The sequence below is a fragment of the Mastomys coucha genome, unplaced genomic scaffold (assembly GCF_008632895.1).
Source record: "Mastomys coucha isolate ucsf_1 unplaced genomic scaffold, UCSF_Mcou_1 pScaffold14, whole genome shotgun sequence".
In the NCBI taxonomy this organism is placed as follows: domain Eukaryota; kingdom Metazoa; phylum Chordata; class Mammalia; order Rodentia; family Muridae; genus Mastomys; species Mastomys coucha.
Genome location: NW_022196896.1, coordinates 104,425,981 through 104,448,108, shown reverse-complemented (window position 1 = coordinate 104,448,108; position 22,128 = coordinate 104,425,981). Strand labels below are relative to the sequence as shown.

The following is a 22,128-nucleotide window of genomic DNA, read 5'->3' as shown; positions in this document are numbered from 1 at the left end:
CCCCACACACACACACCACCACCACCACCACCGCCACTCCAAACCAAAACCACACCTAAAGAGTCCTTCTGTCTCACTCCTGGCTCAGCAATGAATCACCGGGTCTGATCCCTGTCACCTGTTATCTGCAGTTGCTTAGTCACACCCCCTATTCTCTGACAGAGCATCAGGGTATAGAGGAGTCACAGTAGGCTCCTTTCCGATTCTGTTTGAGGAGTGTGTCAGAGTCTGGAGGGCTTGGCCCCAAGCCCCGCCTTTTCCATTTGTGCTTTTGCTAAAGTAGGGTAACACTGGAAGAGAACTCCTGCTGTTCTGCCTTGAAACTCTAGCTGGTCAGACAGAGGTGCAAATGAGATCTTCATGCTGGACACAGTTTCCCTGTCTTTAAAGCGCTGCTTAGAAGGAAACACTCATGCTCTGTGCAGATGTCTCAGGATTTTTGTTCTCTAACTTACGTAAATCAGAACATACATAAATCCATTTACTTCTTAAAGCATGTTAGTTCCAAAAGGATAAGGTCACTTGATGAAATATCAAGTGGAAAGTTCAGGTTTGAGTGATATACACCTATAATCCCAGTGGTTGAAAGGTGGGAACAAGAGGATCAAGAGTTCAACGTCATCCTCTGCTTGCTACTGAGTGAGTTTGAGCTGGGTTAAAAACCCTGTCTTAAAAAAACAAAAAACAAACAAAAAACAAACAAACAAACAAACAAACAAACGTGGGCTGCAGAGATGGCTCAGCAGTTGAGAGCACTCACTGTTTCCAGAGGTCCTGAGTTCAATTCCCAGCAACCACGCAGTGGCTCACAACCATCTATAAGGGAATCTGAAACCCTCTTCTGATGTGTCTGAAAACAGTGTACTCCTACACATAAATAAATAAATTAAAAAAAAAACAAAACAAAAAATGAAACACACACACTATTCAAAGTAATTAATAATTAATTTCTAATTAATTCAGGGGTTTTGTAACTCTCACAGTGAAGGACAATTCCTCTTTCAACTGACCTAGGAAAATCATAAGCCCTTTTACTATGTATATTATGAAGGTAATTATCCCTACTTAAAATGTATACCTTTACTATATACTAGTACAAAAATGCAAAAGATAGCCGGGCAATGGTGGCACATGCCTTTAGTCCCAGCACTTGGGAGGCAGAGGCAGGCAAATTTCTGAGTTCGAGGCCAGCCTGGTCTACAGAGTGAGTTCCAGGACAGCCAGGGCTATACAGAGAAACCCTGTCTTGAAAAACAAAAACAAAACAAAACAAAAGTTCAGAAAAGCAATCAATAGAGACAAAAACGTAAATCAGAAGTTGCCTTGCACAAAGAGATGGGAGCACCATGGGAGCTTGGCAAATGATGGCTCAGGGGTCCAAGGTTTCTTTTAAACGAATGAGGAGGCAGTATAACCAATTATGGCAGAGGCTGCACAAATCCTGTGAATGTAGCAAAAGTCATCAAATTATCCATTTGAATCAAGTGTGAAGTTCAGGGCATGTATTACTTTTGGTAAAACCATTCTTAGAATAAAGGGTATGGGGCAGGAACGATGCTTGGTGGGTGTAGGGGTCTGCTGCCAAGCCTGATGACCTGAGTTTGATTCCCTAGGAGGAAGATAACTGACTCTCACTGTTGTCCTTAAAAAAAAAAAAAGATTTATTTATTATTATATGTAAGTACATGGTAGCTGTCTTTACATACACCAGAAGAGAGTTCCAGATCTCATTATGGATGGTTGTGAGCTACCATGTGGGTGCTAGGATTTGAACTCAGGACCTTAGGAAGAGCAGTCATTGCTCTTACCCGCTGAGCCATCTCACCAGCCCCCACCGTTGTTCTTTTTAATACAACTCTAGAGATAGAGTGTCCAACAGGGGAAAGGGAAACCTTTTAAGTAGAAAAGAGGGAAAGTAAGAATTTTCACGTTCCTAGTGAGACCCTGGGAGGGGAAGGTACACGAAGCTAATTAAGGTGCTCAGTGGGTGGGGAGGGTGTACACAGAACTCAAGTGCCCTGGCTATGAATGTCAATTTCCTGTGGCTGAGTTAGGCAATGTACACATTTAGCATTGTATTTCAACCTTGGGGCAATGTTCTACTTATCCAGACACGTAATAATAAAACACAAGAAGTAATTCTTGAAGGCAGATAGATGGATCAGGTTGCCCTGACACTGTGTGGACTTGTGCCGTTGGGAAATGTTTGTGCTTGCTTGATCTTACCACCTTGGTATCCAGGCCCAGGCAAAGAAACAAGCTGGCGGAAGGAAAAGTCAACGTGCTTCACTTAATTCTTTGGTGGCTGGGGGTGTGAAGGGCAAATGAGGGCAGCCTCAAAACAAGGAGCACGTGTCCCTGGGGCTTTATTCTGAAGGCCAGTCTGTGTGCGGAAGCCATTCAAAGCACCGCACTAAGATCCCTAGCACCCACCGACTGCCACCCATATGCCTACCTAATGGAATTAGGGGAGTGGATGAAGGCAAGAGAGGCAGCGAGCATATTCATTACAGACACTGCTCGGAAGATGAAGTAGCAACTGTCAAGAGCAGCTTCCTCCCTGTACCCTTCTAAGAGAAAGTTATAATTCAAAGACTTCAAAATATTAATACAATCTCAATTTTCTAACCAACTCCAACCTATCACTACAATGCAGGCAGATTAAAACCTGGCACTGCATCCTGTCATGTGTAAGAGCTGGTGGGAGGCAAAAACGCTGTCTCCCGTGTGCCAGGTAGGCAGAGCAGTCTCGGTTAGCACACCAGCTAGTGGCTTTTGACCTGTGTTCTGGGGACTGGCTTGCTCTGTGTTTCATGGAGGTTTTGCTGGATTCTCTGCCTTCAGAAACACTGCCCGTCAGCACCAGAGCGGGCCTTTCCTCATGGGCCAGTTGTCTGGCTACTCAGACGATTGTTAGGACCACAGAAGCACGACTCCAGATGAATGTGCTCTAAAAATGGCGGAAGAGCGCGTTAAATTGGTGGTGAAGGACAAGAAGTGCGTGTTTCGGAGTTAAATTGTTCAAGTTACATCATATACATACACACACATATATTTATATACATACATATATATACATGTAGACATACATGTATATACATACATGTACATATGTGTGTATGTATATATGCTGGTAACTCTGAAAGGCAGCAAGTATATTTACTATTCATAGATTTTATATATATATATATATATATATATATATATATATATATATATATATATATCCTGAGTCTCTGAACCCCTACATTTATAAGATTAGTTCTTTTTGGGGGGAGGGGTTTCGAGACAGGGTTTCTCTGCATAGCTCTGGCTGTCCTGAACTCACTCTGTAGACCAGGCTGGCCTCAAACTCAGAAATTCGCCTGCCTCTGTCTCCCAAAGTGCTGGGATTAAAGGCATGTGCCACCATGCCCGGCCCTATTTATTTTTTTAATGTATGAGTACACTGTCGCTCTCTTCAGACACACCAGAAGAGGGCATTGGATCCCATTACAGATGGTTGTGAGCCACCAAGTGGTTACTGGGAATTGAACTCAGGACGTCTGGAAGAGCAGGCAGTGCTCTTAACTACTGAGCCACCTCTCCAGCCTGACCTTCACCTTCTTATCCTTCTGTCCTCCCCTCCTGAGTGCTTCCATTGTAGGTATAAGCTACACATCTGGTTTCTATTCATAGGTAATGCATTTTCTTCCTATAGCCTCAGGAAATAAAGATATTTGGAGCTGGAGAGATGGCTCATCAGTTAAGAGGACCGGTAGCCCTTCTAGAGGACCAAGATTCAAAACCAGCACCCCCAATCATTGGTAACTCCATATCCAAGGGATCCAGGCATCCTCTTCTGGCTTCTTTGGGTACTGGGCACACATGTGGTGTACAGACACATCAAGGCAAAACAACCACATACAGGAGATGAAATAAAAACAATACATCTTAAATTAAATATTCTATTTTGTTTCTTTTTTAAACAATAAAACAAAAATGCAAGTATTTATACACAGACACACACACACACACACACACACACACACACATGACTGCACACAAACTAAAATTTTTTTTCTTTTTCTTTTTCTTTTTTCGAGACAGGGTTTCTCTGCATAGCCCTGGCTATCCTGGAACTCACTCTGTAGACCAGGCTGGCCTCGAACTCAGAAATCCTCCTGCCTCTGCCTCCCAAGTGCTGTGATTAAAGGCGTGTGCCACCACTGCCCTAAAACTAAATTTTTTAAAAGCCAATATGGGTTCTAAAAGGTGATTTGTTTGTTCCAAGTTGCAGATATAAACTATTTCCACCATAATCTCCAGGATTATTGTATAATTTAAAACATTTCCAGAAGTCTGCTATACTAATTCATAGCCCATCCTTGGTGATAATGGCATCTATTACTGCAAGATTTATTTGTTTTGTTTTCATGCCAGGGCCTCATGTAGCCTAGGCTATGAAGCCTATCCTGGCCTGGAACTTTTCCATGTAGATCCAGCTGACCTTGAATGTCATCATTTCTACCTCCCGAGATTAAGCTGAATGTTTCTTTCACTTTGTTGTTGTTCTTGTTTATTTATTTTTATAGTGCAACTTTGTCACAAAATAGACAAATGGATGAACCAATAAATAAATTAATAAGTAAATAAAGGTAGCCCCAATTGTGTCATCATAGTCAATGTATTTAGTCTGCACCAACTTCTTAAATGTCTAAAACGTCCATTTTAATTTTGTTTCTTAAAAGATTTAGTTTTATTCATGTCTATTTGTGTATGTCTCTGTGAATATATGGCACAGTGTATTTACTTGAATGTCCTTGGAGACCAGAAGAGGCATTAGATGCCCTAGAACTGGAGTTCTAAGCACTTGTTACCTGCCCAGCATGGGTGATAGGAATTGCTTAAAGAGCAATGAGTGCTCTTAACCTTGGAACCATCTCTTCCCTATTTGAAAGCCCATTTTTAAAAGGAAGAGGTTTGTTTTTTTTTTTAAAATAACTTAAGAGGAAAAAGTTTAGTAAAATCAAAAGCTCTCAATGAATGCAATAGAAGTTTCCAGGAAAGGGACCATAAAGTAGTATAGATAAATAACTGATAAGACCTCAGAGAAAGGACTTCTATATTAAGAGCTTAGTCATCTGGGATTGTAATATGATTTCCAAATTAGATTGGTAATGCCAGGCAATCAGAGGAAATGGCATTTTAATGAACCAATCCTCACACTCTGTAAGGCACGTGCACATGATTCTCTGAATCTGGAAATGGGAAACCCTGCTGTGTACGGCAGAAAGGAATGCTTTTCTGTGGACAACCATTTGCCAACAACTTCAAGACAAACCAAATACCAAGTTCAACAGGCTATGCGCAGAGCTTAGCTTTTGTTTCTAGAACTGGAAGACACAGCTCTTTTAAAGTGCTAGTGGCAATTGATATGAAAGTTTTTTTCTTAGCCCTTGACCCCACAAGGAATACCAGCAGATATCTTTGGACCACAAACCAGTCCTGCCTGACACCCAATCACACCTCTCCTCTGAGACCCCAGGGATTGGGATTTAGGTGGGACCCAGTTGGGTACTTGTTAGAGAGTTTCACAAAGAACCAAGTGGGTTTGTGCAGAAGTCTTCTCCCTCAGAGAAGTAGATCGCTTCTAAAAGAGTCTGGCCTGACAATTGAAGAAGGTTCTGGTCCAGTGAGCTTCCCCCAGGGTTCCTCTCCTCCTAAGTTGCTGTTTACCTCTGTATCATCATAGCCACCACAGTACAAGCAGAGGTGGCAATCTCAGCCACCCACCAACACTTCTGAGTCACCTGTCAATGTACCAAGTGGAGATTTGCCTGGAAATAAATAGACTGGAACTTTTGAGTGACCCAGCAGAAGACTCACCCACTCATTCTTCAAAATGGTCTAGACAATTGGGATGATAAAAAGAAAAGAAAAAGAGGAATCATATTTCTACCTAAGTGCCACTTAGGAAAAAAGAAAGTTCACTTTGCTTGATACAGTAGAGGAAAATCAATCATAATCTTTCTCTTGCTGAGTTTAAGCCTCCCTGTCTTTAAGATCTACAGTTACTTAAAGCAAATAAATGATGATGGCAAATGCAGGCTGAAAGAGAATCTTTTGCGGGCCTGGGGAGACAGTTCAGCAGGCAAAGTATTTCCTGTGCAGGGATAAGGAAGGCCATCCCTTGAGTTGAACCCTAGAACTCACATTTATAAAAAGGTAGTGTAAGACTCTGAGCCTTAGCTACTGGGGACTCTCTGAGTGAACCATGACAGGGAGCCAGGAATCAATGCAAAAGCAAGAGGAATTTATTGTTCCAGCGTGCTGGGGTCATCCTGCACCTGAAAGAGAGCCTGTGACCCTGGGCAGCTCATGCAGCCAGATTTTATACAGTTTTCCAGGGTAGAATAGAGCAACAGCCACTAGGAACAATGTGATTGGCAGAACAGTGTGACTTTTAAACTGATTGGTCCTTAGGGGTACAGTGCTCTGGGCTTCCCTTATCTGCAGGTGGCCAATGGTCCCCCCAGTGGTCTCTCTGAGGAATGTAATTAGCATCTACTTCTGGAGAGGAAGGGTGCCTGGTAGAATTTTCCAAAGGTCCTGAGCTGACCTCTTCAGTGGCACACACTTGTAATCCCAGAGCTGGGGAGAGAGGCAGAGACCGAGCGCGCTCTCTCTCTTTCTCTCTCTCTCTCTCTCTCTCTCTCTCTCTCTCTCTCTCTCTCTCTCTCTCTCTCTCTCTCTCTCTCTCTCTCTCTCTCTCTCTCTCTCTCTCTCTCACACACACACACACACACACACACAAACACACACACACAAACAGGAGGCAGATTTTTCCTCTCCCTCCTAGGGGATGAGATTTTTTTTTGTTCCCTCTCTTCTCATTGATGGAATTTGGTGTGGCTTAAACTCATGAAAGTCTTGTGCACATTGTCACAGACTGTGAATCAATTCTCTTCTGTGGAATGACAGTGGGTATATCAACCACACCCAGAGAAAACCTCAAACAGTAGTTAGCCATCATAAATCAGATGGACTCCATTGTTGGTTTTTATTGGGTTTTTATTGTTGTCCTGATTTGGTTTGGTTTTTGTTTTGTTTTGTTTTGTTTTTCGAGACAGGGTTTCTCTGTATAGCCCTGGCTGTCCTGGACTCACTCTGTAGACCAGGCTGGCCTCGAACTCAGAGACCTGCCTGCCTCTGCCTCCCAAGTGCTGGAATTAAAGGCATGCGCCAACACCCCCAGGGCTGGTTTGGTTTTTAAAAGAGATAATGGCCATGAAGTTGCATGGATGTACAAGGAAGCTCCAGGACAAGTCAAGGGAGGGGAAAGAACATAATCAAAATATAGTATATGAGAGTCTCAAAAGAATAAATAAAAACATCAACAAACAAATCCAGGGTGGATAGCTCCCAAGGAACAATACCAAAACAAACAAACAAACAAACAAAAACAAACGAACAAACAACTGCTGTGTTTTATAAAAAGATAAGGAGAGAGAAATAATATGTCTGGTAGATGTGTAGTCAGGTGTGGGAGAAGGAGGTGCCTCTGTGGGCCCATGCTGAAGCATCTCTTTCCCCTGAGGGACCAGCCACTTGTTGGTATAGTACAGAATAAAGCTCATTCAGGGCATGGGGAGGGGCATTGAGAGGGTAATAGAGACGGAGAAAGGCTGAGAAAGAGAGTAGAGGCTGGCCATGAGCATGTGGAGAGAGAGGGGGAAAGAGAATGGGGAGAGAGGAGGGAAAGGGTGAGAGGACAGAGCGAGAGCAAGAAGGCAAGTTCCAGGAAGCAGCCCCTTTCATAGTGAGTCAGGCACACCTGACCATTGCCAGGTAACTGTGGGGTGGAGCTTAGACAAAATGCTAGCAGCAGCAACAACAACCACAAAATCCAAAAACCAACAAAACAAAAAGAACAAACGAACAAACAACAGAACAAAAAAGGGTCAATTGAATGGCAAGAGCTAGGGTTGAGGGTAGCAGGGGGAGGGGACCAAGAACTACTGTGTTTCAAATAATGCATCTCAGGACCATTCTCAGCTGAGGCAGGTGGCATTAATGTTGAAAAGGATAAAAAAAACCTGATGGAAAGGCTATGTCCCACAAGACAAGCTGTAGGAAAGGAGCTGTAGGAAGAGAGTTCCTGAGAGAGATGTGACCCCATTTCTGAAGGTAGCACTCAGTTTTGAGCAAGTGTCATCCATGTTTACTTACCAAGGATTCAGAGACCCTGGCAGCAGTCAAAGGCTCCCTAAAGAGATTAAACTTTTTTTTTTTTGAAACTGATTTCTGCTGCAGGAGCACTGGGTCTCTTTAATGTTAGGGGTAGATACTCTGGGAAAGGGAGATTCTGTGTTTTATCTTTTCCCATCCTCAAAGACTAAGGTCTTTGATGTCTTAAGAGCAGGTGTCACCTGCTGTGCCCTGGGGCAGCAGGGGAGGCTCCCGGTGGCCCGAGAGATGGTTTTACAGGACCAGCTCAATGCCCTCTAGCTGAGTGTGTTCACATCAACCGCCCAAGGTGATGATCCAATAGGGGAAGCTGAGGGCCACCACCTGGGAGGACTCAAACTCCCTGGGATCCTGATGATTTTTCCCAGTTTGGCTATTTGCCTCTGATGCTGTGCAGAAGTGTCACTCAGTATATGTGTTATATGTGTTGGGGAACAAACAAAGAGGCAGCGTGAGGCCTCTTCCGAGGCTTTTAGTTCACCATCTTCAATGACCTTTTCAGGGAGTCTGGGTTTCACGTGCCAGCATCTGGGGCGTGAGAGTGGAAAATGAGTCCTGCTCCCTTCCAGGCACAAGAATACAAGGCATGCTCCTTCATGGCTGCTTTAGCAAGCAAACCTCAGGCTTCCCACTGTGATTCTAGGAATCTCCTTAGGCTATTTGCCCATATGGCCCGCCCTACACCTTCACTGTTATTTCATCCATAGTGGAAAAGCATAGAAGCCATTGCTGGGTGTGGGGGCACACACCTTTAATCTCAGAACTTGAGAGGTTGAGGCAGGTGATCTCTACAAGTTCTAAGGCTAGCTTGGTCTACTTAGCAGCCAAGAAGGACTTTGTTCAGGAAGAAAGCTCCCTGGTCACTGGCCTGAGACAATGTATTATCATTCTGTCAAGGAGAACCCAGAACCTACACACACACACACACACACACACACACACACTTACTTTAATGTATATCAAAGACCAAGTATGTCTGTTTAAGCCTGCCATCCTAGCATTTGGGAGACAAGTTCAAGACCAGCCTGAACTAAACTGTGTTCAAGGCCAGTGAGCCCAGGCTAAATAGAGAATCTGTTTTAAAGGGAAGGGGACAATTTAAAAGGTCTTTTTGTGCCTATGAGAGGTTAAAATTTTCAAACTGTGCTGTGGGAATTTAGCTGTTAGTTGAACTCAATGGGAGACCAGCTCCCACAACTTAGAAGAATGAGAAACCAGCTCCGAGGACATAAAAGAATGGGAGACCAGCTCCCAGAGCTTAGAGACCGGAGCAGCCTGGCAGGAGAAAAGAAAAATGAGGTAGCAAACACAATCGCCAGGTGGCTAACCTGCTTCTGAACCCTAGCACAAGCCAGCACCAATCAGAGACTACTCCGTACTTTCCCCTGCCTTAGTTTCCCCTTTTCCCCTAGCAACTGTATGGGTATAAAAACCTGTTTAAATTTTTGCTTGGTGCCAGACTCCTCTACCCCTGCGTGGGATATGAGTCTCGCTCCAGCTAGTTGGAATAAAAAGCCTCTTGCAGATTGCATCAAGTCCGTGTCTTGGTGGTGTGTGGGGTCGTCGCTCCCGCGATTTGAGTGTGGGGGTCCCTCCGGGAATCTCGCACCTAGAAGTGGTGACACACACATATCTTTAATTCCAGCACCTGGGAGGTAGAGGCAAGAGAATCTCTGTGAGTTCAAGGCCAGCATGGTCTACAGAGTAAGTTCTTGGACACAGAGAAACTCTACCTCAAAAAAAACAACAACAACAAAAAAAAAACCCAAAATAAGCCTGGCAGTGGTGGTGCACAACTTTAATCCCAGCACTTGGGAGGCAGAGGCAGGCAGATTTCTGAGTTCGAGGCCATTCTGGTCTACAGAGTGAGTTCCAGGACAGCCAGGGCTACACAGAGAAACCCTGTCTCAAACAAACAAACAAACAAAAAAACCAAAACCAAAACAAACAAACAAACAAAAAACCAAAAATAAAACAAAACAAAAATGTCTTTTGTTGTTGTTGTTGTTAGAGTTGTAAATAGCCTTTGGGTTTATGTTCTGACCAAAATTCCACTTGAGTTAAGATATTTGTTCCAGGAAGAATTCATATAAAAGGATATAGGACCAAAGACTACTACAGATATGCACATAGACATGCACAGGCACATAGACATGTATGAAGCAAAGGAGGATGGGTGTAGCTGGAGTTTGAATATGAAAGCAAGTTCACTAACCACAGGGATTCCTCTTTCCCTATGGCTAGGGATGCAGCTTGCTCCTGACGGCCCAGGAGAAAAGGGTGCTGCAAAACCCTACATGAGAAAAGCGATGTTGCTCAGTGTGTGTTGCACATAGCTGTCCATTAGAGGGAGGAGGAAAAATGAAGAATAAGAAAATAAGGACAAAAAAAAAAAAAAAGAATGAGATGTGCTGAGAAGAGAAGAAAGTTTCGCCGGGGAAGAGAACAAAAAACCAACAAAAGAAAGTTTTAGCAGCTTGGGAAAGGGGTGGAGGTGACGACCTGAAAGAAGAGTACCCAGAAAGAACTGGATTTGCTTGTTTGAGTTCTTTGTGAGAAAAGATGGGGCTGAAGCCTGAGCCTCGAGATAGCATCAGACAAAAGCCACAAGGATTGTGTCCAATCAGAAGCCTGAAGAGGGAACCGCGTGAACCACAGAGGTCAAGTTCAAACACAAAGAACCCTAAAACCTCAGGTGTAAAAACCTGGACACAGAATCCCTGTAGACAGTGTCAGACGCGAGTCTGTGTAGACAATGCTCCCTGGGTCTGAGTCAGCTCTACGCGAAGTCTGAGGTAAGGCTGACCTTGATACCCAGCCAGCCTCTCTCAGGACAGGCGCTGTAATTATAGGGGAAAATATTTAAAAAGAATCACTGAGGCAGAGAAAATACAAGGACCTCCCGTAGACAGGCCCTGGCAGAGAACATCAGCTTACCAGAACATCAGAGTCAAAGGCATGTTTTCCAGTCCTTGGTCCCGCTTTGGCTAGCTGTGTGGGTCTTGCTCCGTCCCAGTTCCTGCTCTTTGCCCTTGTAATGCCATTATGTAGGCCTCGTTCTCAGCCAGCAGGCACTACAGCCGTCAATGTTCTTGTTTCTAGCCAGGATTCACTCAGTGTGGAGAAACAAATCTCTAGAAGGACCTGCATGAAGTATCGGGTTCATGTGTACTTTGATAAAACTCCCTGAGCCAAGTGTTATTACTCTTGGAGGGAGTTTTATCAAACGAGTACTCAGTGGGAGCAGAAGACTTCTGAGAGTTTGCGGCCACCCTGGGCTACATAATGAATTCAAGCCCAGCCTGTGCTACACAGCCTGCCTCAGAAAAAGAAACTTCGCCAGGCAGTGGTTGTGCCTACCTTTAATCCCAGCACTTGGGAGGCAGAGGCAGGCAGATTTCTGAGTTTGAGGCCAGCCTGGTCTACAGAGTGAGTTCCAGGACAGCCAGGGATATACAGAGAAACCCTGTCTCAAAAAACAAACAAACAAACAAAAACAAGCAAACAAAATAACAACAACAAAAAAACCACTTCAACAAGAAACATCACACAAAGAGCATGCCATATGCACTGACACATAGTAGGCACTTAAAGCAATAGCTGTTTTTATTACTATTTTATTAAAATCAGTATCAATATTTCTTACTACCGTCATAAACGGATATCCCTGTCCCCTACCCCAGCCTCACCCCCGGATCGTGCAAAGAAACACAGGAACAAAGAAAAAGTAACTTGGCAAGGTGGTTTCTTTTTGAAAAAAGGGTGGCAGGGTGGGGGGTGGGACAGGTGAGGTGCCTCCATCTTAACTAGGCTAGCAAGCATGCTGAGATAGGAAGTTCACCGGGTTTTTACTCGATTACTCTAAAGGACCGTGTCTTTTCCCCATTGGCTGGGGCCTGACTTAAAAGTCTTTTGTGATTGGTTAGTTTTTTAAAAGTTGGCACAAAGGAAATGAAGGAAAGGGGGAAGGGGCCAGCCTCTTCCCGCAGTCAAGTTCTAGGGAGACTGAGAGGGGTGGAGGCTTTCCTAGACAAAAGTTTTAGTATTCAAGAGAAATTAAAAGAGTCACATAAAGGTTTTACAAGGTGGAGGAGATTTATGGAATATTGGCCCTTGGCTGGCTGATAGGAAAAAAAGAGAAACATTTCTCTTCTTCGTTTTGTTTTTGTTTTTTGTTTGTTCGAGACAGGGTTTCTCTGTGTAGCCCTGGCTGTCCTGGAACTCACTCTGTAGACCAGGCTGGCCTCGAACTCAGAAACCCGCCTGCCTCTGCCTCCCAAGTGCTGGGATTAAAGGCGTGCGCCACCACTGCCCGGTGAGAAACATTTCTCACACCGCTATGGGCTGAATTATGCCCGTCCCCAGCCCATCATACATACAACTTCCTGATGAATCCCTGGTGCCCGGATTGACTATTTCAGGAGGGCATGAAATGAGGTCTTAGGTCTAATCAAAGAATGACGTCCTTATTAAATGAAGGACCACTGGAAACTGCTTTCTTCCTTTCTTCTTCTTTTAAAGATTTATCTATTTATTCTATGTATGTGAGTACACACTGTAGCTCTACTGAGTGTTGTGAGCCTTCATGTGGTTGTTGAGAATTGAATTTTAGGACCTCTGCTTGCTCCGGTGGGCCCTGCTCGCTCAGTCCCTGCTTGCTCTGGCTCTAAGATTTGTTTATTATTATACCTAAAGTATACTGTAGTTGACTTCAGATGTACCAGAAGAGGGTGTCAGATCCCATTACGGGTAGATGTGAGCCACCGTGTGGTTGCTGGGATTTGAACTCCGGACCTTCGGAAGAGTAGTCAATGCTCTTACCCACTGAGCCATCACACCAGCCTCTGCAACTGCTTTCTAAATACTTATGCATGCTCCCATAGGCTAGTGCAGCTCTCTGCTCAGGTCAGAGAAGCATCCCTATGCAATGGGTAAGAGCTAATACAGAGACTCTTACGTGGTCAAATTATTGAGAAGAAGTGACTTTTTTTTTTTTTGAGTGTTTAGCTCTGAGCCAGACATCTCTGTATTTCCATAACCCCCTCCAAGGCTCAGACAATACTACAGAAGAGAAGACAAGATAATGTAAGAGCCAGAGAACGGGAAGGAGCGCTGTCTTCCGGACATAACATGGCTGGGGCATTTATGCAACCAAAGGTGCAGTGGTCACTACACCTGCGAAGGAGAGGAACCAGCAGTGGGTGGGGAGGGGCTTATAAAGTCCCACCTTTCCCTGAGGAGCTATTGGCAGTTAGAGGTTACTAGGGGAAGAGTGAGGGACATATTCCTCAGTGGTATGGTCACTGAGCACTGATATCTTTCCCTTGCTCATTAAACAAACAAACAAACAAACAAACCCCTATGCTGGTACAGAAAGATGTGCTGGGAATAAGAAGTAATGTGTGGTGGGAGGGAGGGAAGGAGGGAACAAGGGAGGGAGGGAGGGAGGAAAGGAGGGAGGGAGGGAAGGACCAGGAACTTTGACTGCCATTTTATTAAAATCAGTATCAATATGGCTTACTGGTTAGATCCCTGACCAGCAGACATATAAGGAAATCTACAAATGGATAATGAAGATAGCATTTCCTAATGAAGATGGCTTCTTCCTAACCTGAGACAGAGGCCTGGAAACTTGAGACAGAGGTCTGGAAGCTTGAGACAGAGGCCTGGAAGCTTGAGACAAAGGCCTGGAAGCTTGAGACAAAGGTCTGGCTGGTGTTTTCTACCACCAGTAGTTCCCATTCCTCCTGATGACTAACAGGTCCAGACTGGTCAGATATGCTTCCAAGGCCTGGCTGGGACATCTGTACCCAAAACTGTGAGCCTATCAGCTTCCCTTGCCTCATCTATACCAGCCAATTCTAAATTAGGGAAAGGGAACCCCACTCCAACTGACGATCCTTAAAAGGACCCACCCAACTTTCCAGAAGAGCTTCTGGTTCTTATGTCCCTCTTCTGCTACTTAGTGGGTCTTGCAGGTTTTTCTGTCTCTCTCATTGTCTCTGTCTCTTTCTCTTTCTTTGTCATGTTGCCTCTGTTCCCCCCCCCCCGCCTCTGTATGTTTCTTCACTTTGAATAAAAGTATCTTTCATCTCTGTTAAGTTTGAGATTTTTGCCTGCAGCTACCTGTTGGGATCAAAACATCCCGCCCCTGCATTTCAATTCTTTGATCAGAAAAGAAGAACAAACTGGATCCAGACTCCTAGTTGGCAACATGAAGAAGATAAGAGGAGACAGTAAGGGAAATGATGAAAGTTGATATATACACATGTGTGTATGAAATTATGAAATAATAAATACAGAAGAAGAGACATGAAGTCAGGCATGGTAACACATGCCTGAAATCCCATCACCCAGTCAAGCCGTGTGGTTTTGCCCACCATTGACTCATTTATTATCTGGTTTTTAGTCTAATCTGTAAGCTGCTTGTTAAACCTGTTTGAAATTTTGGGGGCAATGGGGCAAGTTTCCCCTCTGGCTGGTGCCCTTTCCTTCCCTTGGCATGAGCCAGCATGAGATTGTTGGGGAAATTCTCATTTCAGGGAGTCCACTGTTTCACCAGTCTGACAGTCAGTGAGAGAAATCAAGAGATACCAGATCCCCTGGAACTAGAGAGGAAAAAAAAACCAAACTGATTAAAAACTGGTACATGGGGGCTGAGAACCAAACCCAGGTCCTCTGCAAGAACAGCAAGTGCTCTTAACCGCTAAGTCATCTCTCTAGCCCTGATGCAAAGGTCTTTTTAGAATATCTTCATTCCTACCATGCTGGCTACATCTGGAGGATCATGACTTCCAAACTAGCCTGGGCCACATAGCAAAACCCTGTCCCAGTAACAAGAAAGGAAATAACCAGCCCTTGGGAAGCTAAAGCAGGAGGATCGATTGGAATTTGAGGTCAGCCTTGGCTACATGGTAAAACCTTGCCTCAAAAACCAAATGATGAAATAAACCATGACCAAAAACAGACAAGAAGAAAAAGAACTATCAGGCAATTCCTTCCCTGATTCCTAACCCAGCAAAGGCCGTGGTTATGTGAGGTCACAGGAGAAGGTGGTCGTGTGTAGGCCAGCAATGGAGAGTCTCACCAGAAACTTCTGGAATCCTAAGCTTGGACTTCTCCAAAATCTAGGCCCAGGAGGAAAGAAGTCTGCTGGTTAAGCCAGCAAGGCTAGCACAGTCACCGTAGCTCAGCTCAAAAAAGACAGGCAATGGGACTGATAGGAGTTCCGTCCTAATGACCTGAATTTGATCCCCGGGACCTATGTGATGGAAGGAAAGAACAAGTTCTCCAAGCTGTCATCTGACCTCCACATGTGTGTGTGCATGCATGGCATGCTTGGCTCGGTGCGCTCAGGAGCACACGAACCCCGGAGCAAACTTAACAGATAAGTGTCATTAAAAAAAAAAAAAATCATGCCACATAGTCTACAGTGCTTCCGTAGCTGAGGTGACAGATACTGGAATGATTGCATTTGTAGCCTAGAGATGGAGGCCCTCCAAAAACAATCCACTTGTGCCCCTGCAGTTTAGATCTCTGCCTAACATAAGCAAGAGTGAGCTGTGTTCAGACCTGTGGATACAGACCCAGGGAGCCCACCTGTAGTGGAGGTTATATGAATCATAGCCTGGGAGCGTCATGATGTTGTAGGAGCCTCTTCGTGACCTTCCCTTCTCTCAGGGAACAGCAGGACTCACTTTCTCTAAATTACGAATTTTGTCATTTTTATGAGATGATGGCATATCAGCTGAAAATAGACACAAGCTGGTCAGAGTAACTGTCCTTAGGAGGGATTGGAGGTGGGACAGAAGCAGGTTTCAATATTTCAACTACTTTATGATGAAAAAGAAAAAAAAAAAACAATTATACTCTGTACCAAAAAGAAATCCGACTTTATGGTTATTTCATATTGGTATGATCTTGACTCCCAGCCAGGTCCAGAAATACCATCTTATTGAAGAAGGAGGAGGAGTTAATTTTGGAAATAAAGATTAAAAGTATTTCAAAAAGAAGGAGAAAAAAGTGAGACAGCAGTTTCTAGAATGGGTTCAATTCTGGTAATCTTTCTGGAAGAGGGATAAGTTTAGAGGGAGGGGAGCAGCTGCCTGGATGAGCCTCAAGTGACCTGTTCTCCTGCCACTCTAACAGAACACCTCGGCCTTGGGACCCTTCACCATCTTCACGGTCTTGACACATTCCTTTCCTGTGTTTGTCTCTCTCCAGGGAGCCTTGCGTTGCACCAGTATAGCCTCTCTCTACAGCTCCAGGCTGAGGAGTGACTGTGACCAACCAGAAAACCCCTCAGTGAAAGCCAGAGTCCAGCGTCCTGAGTTTAGGTCCCTCTGGAAAGAAGGGAACCTTGTTCTGTGGGGAAGGACACAGGGCTTCAAATTTTTTTTTTTTTTTATTGCACCTATTAATTATATACCACCATGGCTTTCATTCTGACATTTTCCTACATGTACATAATGTATGAGCTGTTACCTTTATCTCTCTTCCCCTCTTACATGCCACTCACTCTTGCTGACTCTGGCCTTCTAATTAGCCCTTGTGTGCTTGCATGTGTGCATGTATGGATGCATACCTCTCTCTCTCTGTGTGTGTGTGTGTGTGTGCGCGTTGTGTGTGTGTGTGTGTGTGCTCGTGCGCTCGTGCGCTCGCACACATGATGAATTTCATTACAACTGTTTAGATCAACGTGGACAAGAGTTTGCTAACAAGAACATGGCACCCCACCAGTGGCTACACCGCTGAAGAAAATATCCCCGTCCCTCATCCACCTTTGACGGTGTGTAGAGAGAGCTTCGTGAGTCCCTCCTCAGAACATCAAAACGCGATTTGGCCTTAAGCTTAACACTTGTCAGAAATCGCCTGAGATGAATGAAGTGAGTCAGAAACGAAGCTGTGAACATTAGGAGATCGTGCCTAATTGTGGAGACAATTGAGGCCTTGGCGAAGCTTTTCCTCTGGCACAGTGAGGGGCACACAGAGGCCAGGCTGGGTGTTCCTGGCCAAAGGCAGGGCATTTGTTCTCTGCAGCTCAGCTTGAATGAGGCAGCTGGCTAAGACACTAATGAGGAGAAAGGCCTCCGCCTGAACAAAGACAAAAGGGTGGCCCTAATCAGGGACCCGATGTGTTTGACCATTTCTGGCCAAAGAATGTTCCTGTTGAGAAAAAAATGCATGAGAAAGTTCTGCATCTCTGTTTTTAATCTAACACATAAAATAAACCGGTGGACCGGAACATGGGAGCAAATTCACTCAAGAATCCGTTGTAGGGGCTGGACTTTAAAACTAATGACAGATGCTTCCATTTTTGTTTTTATTTCATTTAAGTGATTATTGGGTGTTTGTTTATTTGTTGTTGTTCTTGGGGGGGGGGGTGAGGAGCTGTTGTGGATTTGGTTGTTTAACAGAGTCTCATATTGCCCAGGCTGGTCTGGGATTCTCATACCTTCTTGTCTCTATCTCCTGACTGCTGGGATTACATATGTGTACCACCATGCCCAACCTCTAAAACTATTATTATGTTTTAAAGATTTATTTATTTTTATACATGTGAGTACACTGTCTTCAGACACACCAGAAGAGGGCACCAGATCCCATTAGAGATGGTTGTGAGCCACCATGTGGTTGCTGGGAATTGAACTCCAGGACCTGTGGAAGAGCAGTCAGTGCTCTTAACCGCTGAGCCATCTCTCCAACCCCCTAAAATTATTTTTTTATTCTAGAATATATTTTGTAAATGATTTGAACAGGTTCCAGAAAAGACAGCTTTCTGTTTGTTTGCTTGCTTGTATTTTTGCTTGTTTGCTTCCTAAGTGGTTTTGTTTCTCCTGCTGCCAAGGCTAGAGTTAGAGAAGCTGGGGGCAGTGCAATCTACGCAGTGATTTTGACAAAGACCCATACAGAGAACGTTGCTCAAACAATGGGTATTTATATCTTTCAGTGTTGGAAACAGAAGCCCAACATCAAGGTTTGGGCAGGTTTGGTTTCTGCTGAGGCCTGCCATCTTCCTTCACAGTTGACTGCCTTTCCACTGTGTCCTTACGTGGTTTTCCCTCTGAGGATATATCCCAAATGTCTCTATGGGTCTGAATTTCTTCTTATAAGAGTACGGTCAGAATGGGTAGAAACCCATCCCACAGACTGCACTTTAACTCAATTACCTCCTTTAAGGCATTCTCCCTACCATAGGATGGTTAGCTCTATTGGTAGAGTGCTTGCTTAACATGCACACATACCAGGCTTCAGTCCCCAACACCACATAAACCAGGTATGGAAGTACATGTCTGTTATCCAAAGACTGTGAAGGTAGAGGCAGGAAGATCAGAAATCCATGACCATCCTTGGCACAGCACACATGCTTGTGTGCTTTGCGTGTGTATTTATAGTGATTACAAATGTTCATATATGCTGAGTATGAGTGCTCACATATTTATGTGCAGTGGTCAAAGGTCAGTCTCAATGTAGCTGAGTCTCAGTAGCTGCCTATAGGCTTAGATTTTTTTAAAAAAATTATTTATTTATTACATGTAAGTACAAGGTAGCTGTCTTCAGACACACCACAAGAGGGCATCAGATCTCATTATGGATGGTTGTGAGCCACCATGTGGTTGCTGGGATTTGAACTCAGGACGTCCAGAAGAGCAGTCAATGCTCCTAACCACTGAGCCATTTCTCCAGCCCAGGCTTAGATTTTTTAAAATTCTACTTTAATAAGGTAAGAACTACCCTTCTAGTCCATTGACCAAAGGTAGAAAAGAAAGATGGTTAATAGGACAAGGGGGATGTGGACCTGTTTAGAAGTAGTTCTTTGGGGGCAATTCCAATCTTTGGGTTTTTTTGTTTTTTTGTTTTTGGTTTTGTTTTTTTGGTTTTTCTAGACAGGGTTTCTCTGTGTAGCCCTGGCTGTCCTGGAACCCAGCCTGTAGATCAGGCTGGCCTTGAACTCAGAAATCTGCCTGCCTCTGCCTCCCAAGTGCTGGGATTAAAGTTGTGCACCACCACTGCCCGGCTCTAATCTTTGTTGTCAGGATATCAGCAGTCCAGTCCAAAATATCAAACATGAATCAGTAGCAACAGTCGAGTCCAATCAGCAAACATCAAACACTAATCAGTAGTATTGGCTTGATCCAGGAAAAAAATGTGAGGCTCTGTCAAATCGGTACAAGTCCATGGAAGTAGCAAGAAGCAACCAGAATACCATGAGAAGGTCTTTGGAGCATCTACGAAATCATGGCAGGTGAAGATCAGTGAAGAACAGCAAAGCTCTGCAAGGTGAACCAATGCAAGAGCATCATTCACTGTCTGTTGGAGACACTTTAAGTTGAGTTCATGACTCACTAATGAGTTGCAGTTCACCCTTTGAAAAATATATTTGTTTCTTGACAGAGGGCTTCTCTGTATATATAGCTAGGGCTGTCTTTGAATGCTTGTTTTATCTTCCTGAATATTGGCATCAGAGTCATGAGACACCTTGTTCAAACTTGAAAACTATTCATTGTCTGGCCTGTTGTGCAATGTTCTAGTTATAAGGGTACATCTGCGCTGGCTCTGCTAAGAAAGTTCATCCCTGAGTTACAAGGGGTCTTTATTCACCTCAAACCCATAACCAGAGTTCCTGGAATGTAAAGTAACCTTTCCAGCTATGCTTCCAGAGGTTTTATCCCCTCTCAGGGGGAGGTGGTTCCTGTTCTTTTTCCAAATTGCCTAGAAAAATCCATGTTCTTGGCAAAAGGGAGCAGGACAGTAGCTCCTTCTCTTCTTGGTGGTTATAGCAGTTACTTGTGTCATTGCTGTGAGAAAATATATGATTAAAGCAACTTAAAGAAGGATTTATTTGGCCACCCTACGCCACTGAGGTTGCACAGGTGAGGTCTCTGTCCACTGTAGCCGATATGTTGCCTCTTACCTGCTGGCCGCCCTTGGGGGCAACTCCTCTCTTAGCGCCAAAAACATCAAGAACATACTAGACAGCGTGGGCATCGAGGCAGACGATGACTGGCTCAACAAGGTCATCAGTGAGCTGAATGGAAAAACCATTGAGGATGTCATCGCTCAGGGTGTTGCAAGCTGGCCAGTGTTGCCTGCTGGTGGGGCTGTGGCTGTTTCTGCTGCCCCTGGTCTGCAGCTCCTGCTGCTGGTTCTGCCCACCCCACCCCCCCAACCTCCACCCCCCACGCCCCCGCAGCAGAGGAGAAGAAAGGTGAGAAGAAGGAGGAGTCTGAGGAGTCAGATGATGACATGGGATTTGGCTTGTTTGATTAAATTCCTGCCTCCCTGAAAATAAAGCCTTTTTATGTATCTTGGGGGGGAAAAAAAAGAAGGATTTATTTTAGCTTATAGTTCCTAGGGACATGGTCCATCGTGGCAGGAAAAGGTACGAATGCTTGTGCTCAGCTGGCTTCCTCCTCTTTATTTGGTGCTGGACCCAGCCCATGAAATGGTACCACCTACATTTAGAATGGGTCTTCCCACCTCAATTAACCTAATGGAGATAATCTCTCATAGACATGGGCCAAGATTTGTTTCCATGGTAGTTCTAAATCCCATCAAGTTGACAATCAAGATGAACCATCACAGTAGCATTGTGCTTGGACACTACTGAGGCACCTCATCTTGTTCTCTACTGGACTTAGCTCCCTCAACCGGCCCCAGCAGTTCTCTGATGTCAGCATTGAGTCTCCTAGGCTTTTCCTCTTTTAAAGGTAGCTTTGCTGCAGTCTTAACACAGCTGTTATGGGTTGCCCTGATGCTGTTTTTATTCTGATGTTAATTCTGCTTCCTCAAGAGGAGTTGCCCCCAGTGAGCAGTTGATCTCCTGCGAACCTTTTCCCCATTCTCACTGATCAATAAAGGCTAGAGCTAGTGATTGGGCGGTGGAGGGGAAAGGTGGGATGAGAGGTTTGGGAGAGTGAGGAAGGAGAAGGAGAGAGGACTGAAGAAGAGGAGGCACGAGCTATGATGGAGCAGAACCGTGTGGCCAGGAGAAACCGCTAATAGCAAAGGGTCTTATAGCTAGGGAAATAGTTGGTATAGTGCTACATCTGCCCAATCTAGGCACATAGCTTACACACGCAATAACTGGATTGTGTGTTTTTTTTTTATCCTGGCTTATTGGCTTTTTTATACACAGATGGCTCTGCAAACCCTTGCTCCTGCAGCTTTGCCTGTTCTCCACAAACTACTGCTCAGTCTGAGGGTTTCTGGCCTTTCACTGCCGCACCCTGTGCTGACAAAGCTGTACAAAAGAGAGGCATCTGACGAGGGTGTGGTGACGGTGGTGGGCTCCTCTATCCCAATCGCTGGGGCAGAGTCTCAGAGCAGTGACCACAGAGCTCCTTCTAGCTTGGAAACTCACTCCATTTTCCCAGAACCAGCTCCTTTGCTGTCTCCATGGGGCATTATAGCTCCCTCCCTGGCAGTGGTCATGGAGGAAGGTGAAATGCTGGCTTAAATGCATCCCCCCAGCACTGTCTTCATAGCCCTGTGAAACAGATATGGATGGGAAGCGGCTGCAGGTTCCATAATAATAATAAATGCGATGTGAAACTCACTCCTGGGCTGGAGCTTGGAGTTCAAGGGGGAAAACTCTGACTAACTCAAGGTTCCATGCATAGTACTGAAAAACAAACTGAGAAACCTCATCCCCAATTACAGTCAGCAATCCTCACACTGACATCACTGTGGTTTTCTAGATTCCTCTCAAACTGTCAGCAAAAGGCAAGAGGCTTAGGTAATGTGCATCTTCGAGGGAGGGATTTGTATTCTTAGTTCATTGCCATCTACCAAGCAATCGTGATTCTGTAGGGAATTTTAAATACATTAATTTGGATTATGAGTTAAAATATCTCAGGAGTTGAGGCCTTAACTTTGTATTCTACTTCCGTGGATTAG

At 44.6% G+C, this 22,128-nt stretch overlaps 1 pseudogene; it reads left to right on the top strand.

Moving 5' to 3' along the window:
• Positions 1–2,956: 2,956 nt before the first annotated feature.
• Positions 2,957–20,536, top strand: LOC116089471 (annotated as a pseudogene).
• The last annotated feature ends 1,592 nt before the right edge of the window (positions 20,537–22,128 follow it).